This window comes from Chiloscyllium plagiosum, unplaced genomic scaffold (assembly GCF_037043375.1).
Source record: "Chiloscyllium plagiosum isolate Xiang-an unplaced genomic scaffold, Cpla_swu_hap1 HiC_scaffold_6, whole genome shotgun sequence".
NCBI lineage: Eukaryota > Metazoa > Chordata > Chondrichthyes > Orectolobiformes > Hemiscylliidae > Chiloscyllium > Chiloscyllium plagiosum.
In genome coordinates this window covers 96,859,556-96,870,386 of record NW_028270144.1, presented here as the reverse complement: position 1 = coordinate 96,870,386, position 10,831 = coordinate 96,859,556, and positions in this window count along the sequence as shown.

The following is a 10,831-nucleotide window of genomic DNA, read 5'->3' as shown; positions in this document are numbered from 1 at the left end:
AAATCATTTATGTAAATGACAAAAAGTAGAGGACCCAGTACCGATCCTTGTGGCACTCCACTGGTCACAGGCCTCCTGTCTGAAAAAGACTCCTCCACCACCACCCTCTGTCTTCTACCTTTGAGCCAGTTCTGTATCCAAATGGCTAGTTCTCCCTATATTCCATGTGATCTAACCTTGTTAGCCAGTCTCCCATGGGAAACCTTGTTGAATGCCTTACTGAAATCCATATAGATCACATCTACTGCTCTGCCCTCATCAATCCTCTTTGTTACTTCTTCAAAAAACTCAATCAAGTTTGTGAGACATGATTTCCCACGCACAAAGCCATGTTGACTATCCCTAATCAGGTCTTGCCTTTCCAAATATATGAACATCCTGTCCCTCAGGATTCCCTCCAACAACTTGCCCACCACCGAGGTCAGGCTCACTGGTCTATTGTTCCCTGGCTTGTCTTTACCACCCTTCCTAAAGAATGACACCACGTTAGCCAACCTCCAGTCTTCCGGCACCTCACCTGTGACTTTCGATGATACAAATATCTCAGCAAGCGGCCCAGCAATCACTTCTCTAACTTCCCACAGAGTTCATGGTACACATGATCAGGTCCTGGGGATTTATCCACCTTTACGTGTTTCAAGACATCCAGCACTTCCTCCTCTGTAATTTGGACATTTTGCAAGGTGTCACCATTTATTTCCCTACAGTCGATATCTTCCATATCCTTTTCCACAGTAGTACTGTGTTTCAGGAGTGCTGTATTGAATCACGGAATGATGTAGTGCCAGAAGAGGCCATTAGGCCCATTGTACAGGTGCTAGAACTGCAAAAGAGCTATCATATTAGTTCATATCCTATTCTTCTTCCATAATCATACATGTTTTCTCCTTTTAAATAATTATCCAATTCCCTGAAACTTAATATTGAATTTTCTTCCACTACCCTTTTTGGTAATGCATTCAAGACCTAGCTGCTGTCTAATTATGTTTCCTCTTGTCATCTCTTTCTTTTGCCAATTACTTTAAGTCAGTGTCCTTTAGTTATTCATCTCTTTGTTACTGAAAATAGCTCCCTTCCATTTTTTTCATCAAATCCTTCACAATTTAGAATTCTTCTATAAATATCCCATTTCCTTCTTTGCTCTGAAGGAACTAAAAGACTTGCATTTACACAGCACCTTTCACAACATCAGAAAGTCCCAAAGCTAATGAAGTACATTTTAATCTTGTCTTTATTGTAATGTAGGAAATGTAGCAGTCAATTTGCATACAAGTGCTCGTAGACTTCTTCTGTAATCTGCATTATCTTTTGATAATGATGAAAAATCTGTTTTTGTGATGTTAATTGAGGGATTAAGATTGACCAGGACAACAGGATTAACTCCCCTGCTCTTTCAAATAGTGTTATGGGGTCTCTCCTATCCACCTGAGAGGGTGGACAGGGCTTCGATTTAGTATCTCATCCAAAAGCTAGGATCTCAAACAATACAACACTCCATCAATAGCTGGAGTAACACCCTACCTTTCTGTGCTCAAGTTGCCAATAGCTAGTTGACTCAGAGGTGAGAGTGCTTCCAGTTGAGTCACAGCAATGTTAAGGTAAATAACCCCTCTGCATGACTAACAAAACCTATCTCCCAGTGAATCTACTCTGCATTTTCAAAAAGGCTTAAACTCTTTCCAATGTGTGCTGCTCTTAATTGGCTACATATTCCAGGTGGGGCCTAGCTAATGTTTTGGAAAAGGTTATGATAAGTTCCTTCCTTTTGTATTATGTGCCTCTATTTATAAAGCCAAGGATCCTGTATGCCTTTGTAACAGACATTTCAACTTGTCTTGACATGTTCACATGTCTTCTTCTTCTAATCTAGTCTCTTGGGATAGAAGATTGTTTGTTTCTATTCCATTTGGTGGGTTCTGAGATGGCTGAAGTAGAGACTCTACAGGCTGCAGACTCTGCCCTTGCAGGAGAGGTGATGCTTGACGATTCCGAGGTATGTGTGTTTGGAAGTTGTGTGTCACTCTGATGTCTTGACTTTACCTTCTGATGTTCCTGATGTTGGGTCAGTGCATTCCTGAAAGAAATTCCCTATTTTGCTTGGTTAGAAATCAGGGACTCTCATTAGTTGATGGCGATGTTTAATCCAATCAGGAATATTTTGAGGAGTTCCTTCAAGTGTTTCCATGAGCCTTTTGGTATTTTTTTGGTTGCAACTGAGTTCCAAGTAGAGCAGTTACTTCAACTGCCTTGTGTCAGGTATATGAACAACTTGCAGAGCTGATTTTGAATTGAACTATTTGCACCAAAATTGGAAGATCTGTGAAGGCACAAAATCTTGTGGTATTTTCCAATGGTTTGAGTCATCTGTTGTAGTTTCTTCAAATCTCTGAGATACATTAGGAGCAAACTTCTTAATCAAACCCCCCACATTCATGTCCAAGCCATTGATATTTACTAAAAAAAAAGGAACTTGTACTGAGCCCTGCACAACCCTACCAGAAGCAGCCTTCTACTCACAAAAGCACTCATCAGCAATCACATTTTCCTTTCTCCTGCAACTCTTAATTTCGGATCCAACTTTTTGTTTTGCCTTGAAATCCATGAGTTTTTACTTTTGTGACTTGCCTGCCATATAGGACCAAATCAAAAGCTTTTCTAAACTCCATGTAGACTTCTTTGAATGTTTAACCTCATCAGCTGTCCTTATTACATCCTCAAAAATTATCATGTTAATTAGACATCCTTAACAAATCCATGCTAACCATCTTTGATTAATCCATATATATCAAAATGAAAATTAATCCATCTCTTTTGAAATGAAATTTTTTATCCTTCTCAGAAGTTTTTCCAATAGTTTTTCTGCTACCAGGTTGGTTGGCCTGTAATTACTTAATCTATTATTTTCCTCCTTTTTAAGAAATGGTGCATTTGCTCTCCTCTACTTCTCTGACACCACATCTCTGACCAGAAAGGGTTGGAAAATCTTGGCCACAGCCTCTGCCACTTTTCTCTCTCTAAAACATCTGAGACGCATGTGATTCAAGGCCAAGAATTTGTCCACTTTACACCATGTTAAACCCCTTAATACTTCTCCTCTCATGATGTTGATCTCACCTAATATTCCACTCTCTTCTGCCCTGATTGCAATATTTATATTGTTTTTTAAACAGTTACTATCTGAAAGTATTAACAGGATATAAAGTATTAACAGGATATAAAGTATAAGCAGGATATAAAGGATTGTTCCTGGGAGGAACTAACCACTGTATGGTAGCTCACTTTTTAAATTAAAAATCACATAACACCAGGTTATACTACAATAGGTTTATTTGGAAGTACAAAGCTTTCAGAGCACTGCTTCTTTGTCATGTGATCCGTGCTCCAAAAGCTTGTACTTCCAAATAAACCTATGGACTATAACTTGCTTTTGTGTGATTTTTAACTTTGTCCACCCCAGTCCAACAATGGCACCTCCACATCATGGCTACAATTTTAATTAGCAATCCAGACTGTTGACCTATCTTGATAACTCTGTGTTTGTTAGTTCCACTCTTTTTATTTCAGAGATTGTACTGAACTGTCACTATCTTTTCCCTGTAATCCTTTCACTTACTGTCAAGTAGCTGGTCCAATTTATTTAACCAAATCCCACATCAGTTTAGAAAAATTTCACTAACTAATATTTTTCTTTCTTTGTCCTTTTCCACAGTTACCCTAAAGTTAACTGAATTTGTGGTGTGACAACATTGTAACATTTTAAAAGGTTATTTTGTCCTTTTTTTTTCAGAGGTGCTGAGCTGATTAGTTAAGACCACGTGAGTAAACAGCTTGGGAGACCTCAGTGTCTTTTAACGGCCTGCATGGGAGTGACCAGATTATGATCTGATTTGGGATCAGATCATTCATGCTGTCATTGTTTGGTGGAACAAATTAGAGGGGCCATAAGATTTTCCTCCTGCTTCTTTCCTCCTGTGTTTTTTTAAGGGGAGGAAAGAACAGTTCCATGTAGGATTTGAGCAGAGAGCCAGAAATATTAATGGGTGAAAGTGAGGACTCAGCTGTTGGACATCAGAGTCGAGAGTGTGGTGCTGGAAAAGTATAGCCAGTCAGGCAGTGTCCGAGGAGCAGAAAAATTGACGTTTTGAGCATAAGCTCTTCATCACGAAGAGCTTATGCTCAAGATGTTGATTCTCCTGCTCCTCACATGCTGCCTGACCAGCTGTGCTTTTCCAGCACCACATTCTCAATAGAAATATAACTGGCAACCTTTTTTGCAGGTGTGAGTTAAACCACAAACGGTTGTGCCAGGTCACATATCTGACAACAGCATGTACTTGCATCTTTAATTTTAGTTGATTTGCAGGTGTACAGCTACAGATTTGTTAACCTGAGAAATTCTCTGAAATAGAATGCTGATAGTTTACTTGACCTATAAATAGTCCTGTACCTCTGACAGTGACTAAGTGCTGTAAGGGGCTGTCTCAGGTTTGTGCTTCTAAGTGAGTTATTGTTTGTTAATGCAAAGCATCTACTCACTTACTCTCATTTGGATTTAGATTCTCATGTTACTTGTTCACATAAAATGGAAAGAATCCTTGATGAAAAGAACCTCAGGTCGGGATAACTTATCATGTTTGATATTAAGAAAAATTGCGAACACCAATACTGGAAGAAGTTGTCCTTAAACAGAGTGCTACATTGAAATTCACAAGACTTAGGAATAAATTACAGCACAGAAATCAGTCATTCAGCCCGACTGGTCTGAATAGTACAGTGTAGGAACCTCAGCAGAAATTCACATCTTTTGTTTTTGAAAACCTCACACTGAGAGCAACATTTTTCCAGATATTTTCTGTGCAAAAAATGGAGAAAAACATTCTTAAATGTGATTCAATTGCTTTATGAGTGTCATGGATCAATTTTTTAAATCTTTGAAATCAGCCTCTCACACCATTTTAAAGAGGTTTATTAATTATAACATTATAAGATTTGTAGGTATCATGTTTACAAATTAGAGTTGAATATACAGGTTCAGGTTTGATCGGTTCTGTGGGTAGTTCACAATCCCATTGTTTTTAAATTAAAAAGTCAGTCAGTTAAGTAATAAGATTAATGAATGCCGCACCTGCTGCCTGCCTGTGGACATGAAACATACTGAATCCTCAAATAAGCTATAATTACTAAGATATTTGCAGGACCTAATATTAATTCCATAATCATTCCTAATTGCTTGGTAAACACTTGAAATGATAGTGCTGATTTTTAAAAATTTCCATGTTATCAACCTTATTTGCATTTGCACTGTTTCTCGCTGGGCGGCATTTAATTTTTTTTACTGTTGTGGCCAAACTCAGTATTCAATGCTTTCAGTGACAATAAAAGCATTAATTGATGTGTATGTACTGTCTCTGACATTTTCGGAAGAAGTCGACTTGGCTTATTAATAACCTTTGTTTGCTAATTGTGTCAAAAACATGGATACTGAACATTTATTACAGTTAGCGATGTGATTTGACGTGTTATGTTTACATTGTATCTCAATGCATTGATTTGGAATTGCAGTACATAATTACTGTAAAAAACATTTTTCATTTTCACATTCACTCTAACTGCACTATTGCACTGACTTCCCACCAATACTGATGGTATATCACTGTCACTATTGCATGCATGATTTTCCCTTAGGACACCACTATTTTTCCTCCACATGCATCAGTGCTAACAGCTGTGCCAGCCGATCTTTTTTCATTCAATCTCTGCCTTTGTCTCATTTCAAGAGTTAGTGACCAATAGGGTTGAAAGAGCCAAGACAGATAGTAGGGTGCCTGACTTTTGACCCTGCACCACTTACAAGATGATGTTTCTTGCCATAATTGGAGATGACTGTAACCATTCATTTGGTGATTTGACTTGATTTATTGTTGTCACGTACCAAGGTACAGTGAAAAATATTGTTTTCCAGACAAATCACACTTTATGTAAATATATCAGGGTAATAGAATAGAATGCAGAATATAGTATTATAGCTACAGTGAAGATGCAGAGAAAGATCACCTCTCATATATGAGAGGTCCATTCAAAAGTCTGATAACAGCAGGGAAGAAGCTGTTGGTATCTGTTTTCAAACTTTTATACCTTCTGCCTGGTGTGTGAGGGACTGTATAGGGTAGCCCACAAACCCACCAACACACTAAAACAGCAGCTAATGAACTTTAAAGACCCTATACAGACAATGAGCAAAACTAACGTCATTTACAAAATACCGTGCTAGGTTGTAACAAACATTACATTGGACAAACAGGCAGAAAACTAGTCACCACAATACATGAACATCAACTAGCCACAAAAAGACATGACCCTCTCTCACATTTGGATGAGAAAGGACACTACTTCGACTGGGACAACACATCCATCCTAGGACAAGTCAAACAAAGACACGCACGAGAATTCTGAGGAGCATGGCATTCCAACCGGAACACTATCAACAAACACATCGAGTCAGACCCCATCTACTACCCCCTAAGAAAAGAAACAGGAAGTGACTTCACCACAGGAAATGACATCACCAACCCAAAGAAACCCAAACACATAAATAGAAAGCAGGGGTTTTCAGCATTGCTTCGCCTGAGGCCCACTGAAGATGTTACCTAGTACGGTAACGAAATGTCTGGAAATGAACCTTCCAGCTCAGTGAGCAAACCTACATCCAAAACCTCAACCTGAGCTACAAATCTTCTCAAAACTCACTATTCATTCAGCGTGAATGTTCACCATTTGAACAGTGTTCTTCAAACACTGAGCCACAGAGGTCGCTCAACATGGTTCAAGAGGTCGCTCCATGCTTCCACATGGACAATTCACATCCTTGCCCTGATTCAGTTATCACTTGTTCAAGACTTTTGATGCATATGCAGTCACAGATTTAACGTGTGGCAACAATGATTAGGACCTCTTCACTGACCTCCAAACCCTGCAGCACTTAAGATAGGCAGTGTTATATATAGGATAATAGTGCAAATGCTTTATGGTCCAGTTTGTGAAATGAACATCATTTGTGGGTTTTTTTTTTGCTGGATATTGGACCTTGGAAAGTGATTGCTATACTGGTTTACTAAAGTGAGACTTTCCAGACCACATTACGTTGCCTGTGTCTCACAATAATTAGTAGGATCGATCTGTAATGTTGCAATAAATGATCAAAAATGTTTGTGGCCAGGATTTTCAATTGACACAGTAGCTGAAGATACATACAAGAGTTTATGATCACAGATGTCTTTTATTTGCATTGTATGGGCATCCATCCAATGTTATTGCAAGGTCTCACAACAAATTCTGACACTCTTCCCTCAGAGAAAAAAATGATTACTCGGTTCACTTGAGGTGTGGCAGTCGATGTTTTCCATTTCCGTTTGTGTTTTGGATGAAGATGGAAGGCAACAGTGGTCATATTTGACAGAGCAAATCACAGGTTTAGGTTCACAACCAAGGTGATCCTCCCCACTCCCAAATCGCCATTCCCTTCTTCCTTCCCCTCACTGTAAACCCCACTAGTTTTGATCTTGCTCATGTTCCCACCCAACCGGTTTATTTAATTAGTCATGTTCTCACTTTACCTCATACCCAGGCATGCAGCATAGTCATATTAGAATGCTGCCATTGCATTTGCCTTCCTAACTGCCAGCTGAACCTGCATGTTAACTATAACAGAATCAAATGTATATTAAGCTCTTGCATAGCGGTCACCACCTTCTCAGGACACCCTCCATGGAACTCAAATGTACATAAATGCCTGTTGGATCTTTAGAGTGTACTAAAGTGCTTTGCATCTCCTAAATACTCATAGGCACGATTCCCCATGACTGAACAGCAAGCCCCACTCTACTCCAACCTGCATTACCCCTTTCCCTCTCATGCATTGCTCCTGATTATATGTTGAATTGCTCCTTTCATAGTTACTATTCTCTCAATATACCAGCATATTGCCTCCAATGCCCACAATTGAGTTCCCCAGTTTCCCTACCACACCAGTATCCCTGGTAACCTCCCTTGACTTTCAGACAGACCCCAGAACAAACAATGGCCTATTTCACTGACCAGATGGGTGGGGTGGGCAGGTTGGGAGGGAGTTAAGAAGTTAGTGACTGCTGTACAAGATAGACAATTGGGGAAATAGCTGTTAGCTCTGACTTTCATATTAAGGATTGCCTCCATTCCATTTTCTATCCAGCACTTGGGGGAATAGGAAAATGCAGATCAATTAAGTCATAGTTGCATGCTAATGAATTCAAATAGGCCTCTCCTATTCAGTAACAAAAAGTGTCTCACCATTCCAAACTTAGTGCAGAATTGGACTGCTTTTGTTGACGTCAAGAATCTAAGTTCTGCCAATCTTGCCATATTTTCCCAACTGACTTGCATTGTCAATATCATTCAAGGGTTGGAAAGATTCCAGCCCTTGTAATAGTCTTGAAGTGACCATCTATCAGTAAATATTGGCTCTTGTTTTACAATTGAGAGTTAACTTAGATGATTGCTTTGGATTTATCATTCCCATTTTGCTTTTCAATTTGTTAGTCTTGGCTCAGAAATAACTCTGCTGCATCAGGGTTGCATTGAACAGTTATGGACTCAAGCCCTACTCCTTATAATCTAGGCTGGCACTTCAGCAGAGAGACTGCTTCAGCACTGAGGTTGCCACCTCTTGACTTTAATGTTAATTTGAGACTCTTTTTACCTCTCACATGCAGCAGTGCCAGTGATATTATTTGAAGAAAAACAGTGCTCTCTTGACTCCCCTTCAATACAAATGTCTATAATTAAGAAGTCATAGCAGCTGTGAAGGTGTTTATGTACATTTGATTCCCATGGAGTGCGCCCTGAGCAGGTGGGGACTGCTGTACAGGATATTTGTGGACATTTGATTCTCTTACGGTTAACAAGCAGTTGGCAGTTAGGAAAGCTTCTGTTTCAAGAAGGCCAGAATAAAGAGCAGGGATGTACTGCTGAGGCTGTATAAGGCTCCGTTCAGACCACATTTGGAATATTGTGAGCACTCTTGGCCCCATATCTAAGGAAGGATGTGCTGGTGTAAAAAATAAAAGCAAATTACTGCGGATGCTGGAATCTAAAACCAAAAGAGATAATGCTGGAAAATCTCAGCAGGTCTGGCAGCATCTGAGAAAAGAGTTGACATTTCAAGTCTAACTGACCCTTTGTCAAAGCTGGTGTGTTGAAGGCAGTCCAGAGAAGGTTTACAAGATGATTTTGGGGATGAAGGGCTTGTCATATGAGTTGAGGATTCATGAGTCTGTAGTTGATGGAGTTTAAATGGTTAAAAGGAGGATCTCATTGAAACTTACAGAGTACTGAGAGGCCTCAGTAGAGTGGACATGGAGAAAATGTAGGAGAGACCAGAACCTGGGGACACAAGATCAGAGTGAAGGCACCACCCTTTAGAACTGACCTGAGGAGGAATTTCTTAAGACAAGGGGTGGTTAATCTGTGGAATTCATGGCTGCAGAAAGCTTTGGAGGCCAAATCATTGAATGTAGACAGACTCATACAATCATAGGGATGTTCAGCACGGAAACAGACCCTTCAGTTCAACTTGTCCATGCTGACCGGGTATCCCAACCGAAACTAGTCCTATTTACTGGCATCCGGCCCATATCCTTTCAAACCCTTCTTACTCATATACCCATCCAGATGCCTTTTAAATGTTGCAATTATACCAGCCTCCACCACTTCCTCTGGCACCTTGTTCCATATAGGTACCACCCTCTGTGTGAAAAAGTTGTCCCTTAGGTCTCTTTTATATCAGATTGATAAATTCTTTATTACTAAAGGGTCAAAGGTTATAGAGAGAAGGAAGGAGAATGGGATTGAGAAACATATCAATCACTATCAAAGGACAGATTGGCCTAATTCTGTTCTATTTCTCATAGTCTTATTGATATTTGTTCCTTTTTTTTGCATACATCCTTTCTAGTAAGTGAACTGTCTCATTTATTGTCTTTCAAGGTGCAAGCATAATTTTCAGTATATTAATATTTCAAAGGGAATCCTGAAACTTTGTAGATATTTTCTAATCAACCAATTCAGAGATAATATCACACATCTCTGGAGCAGGTTGACCATGAACCTGACCTTGCGGCTCAGAGATAGGGACACTACCACTGCATCACAAAAACTTTATACATTATTTTTCCTCAGACTCATTAAGCCTGCTCAACATTGTGTAAATAAAACATTGGTTGGTGTTCTATAAAGATCATTGTCAACACTCATTTGTTGAAAGGTGAGTTAATACAAACTTTCTAAGTTTCTCACCTTTTCTCTTTATGAGGTGCATTATTTTCGGACTCAGCACTTGCTCAAAATGGGATGATTTATATATTTCATTCCCCAAAAATGGTTTTGGAAGAAATCTTAAAATGTAAGAACTTTCAATCACAAACCCGACCTGCCTCAAACTTCTCCATTTTTGGTTTTAGTGGAGATGGAATGGAAGGTAAGGGATCAGTCTGCTCTTTGAAGCCAGCTCACTTATCTAACTATTTTACTGAAGTTGTGTTTAGGTTTTTGTTAACTGGTTGAGTCTCCCAGGCTTTCTAGCCTTATTAACTAAAAGTGGCTGAGCATGGAATAAAGTTGGAATTGCTAGCCTTGTTCAAAATTAATCCCATATAAGCTCCTGAAGGAATTTGACCAGGTGTATATGGAAATGACGTTTCGTCTTGTGAGAGAATCTAGAACAAATGGTTCTGGTTTCAAAATGGAGGGGCTGAGGAAACATTTTTCTCTTAAAGAATTGTGAGTCTTTGGAATTCCT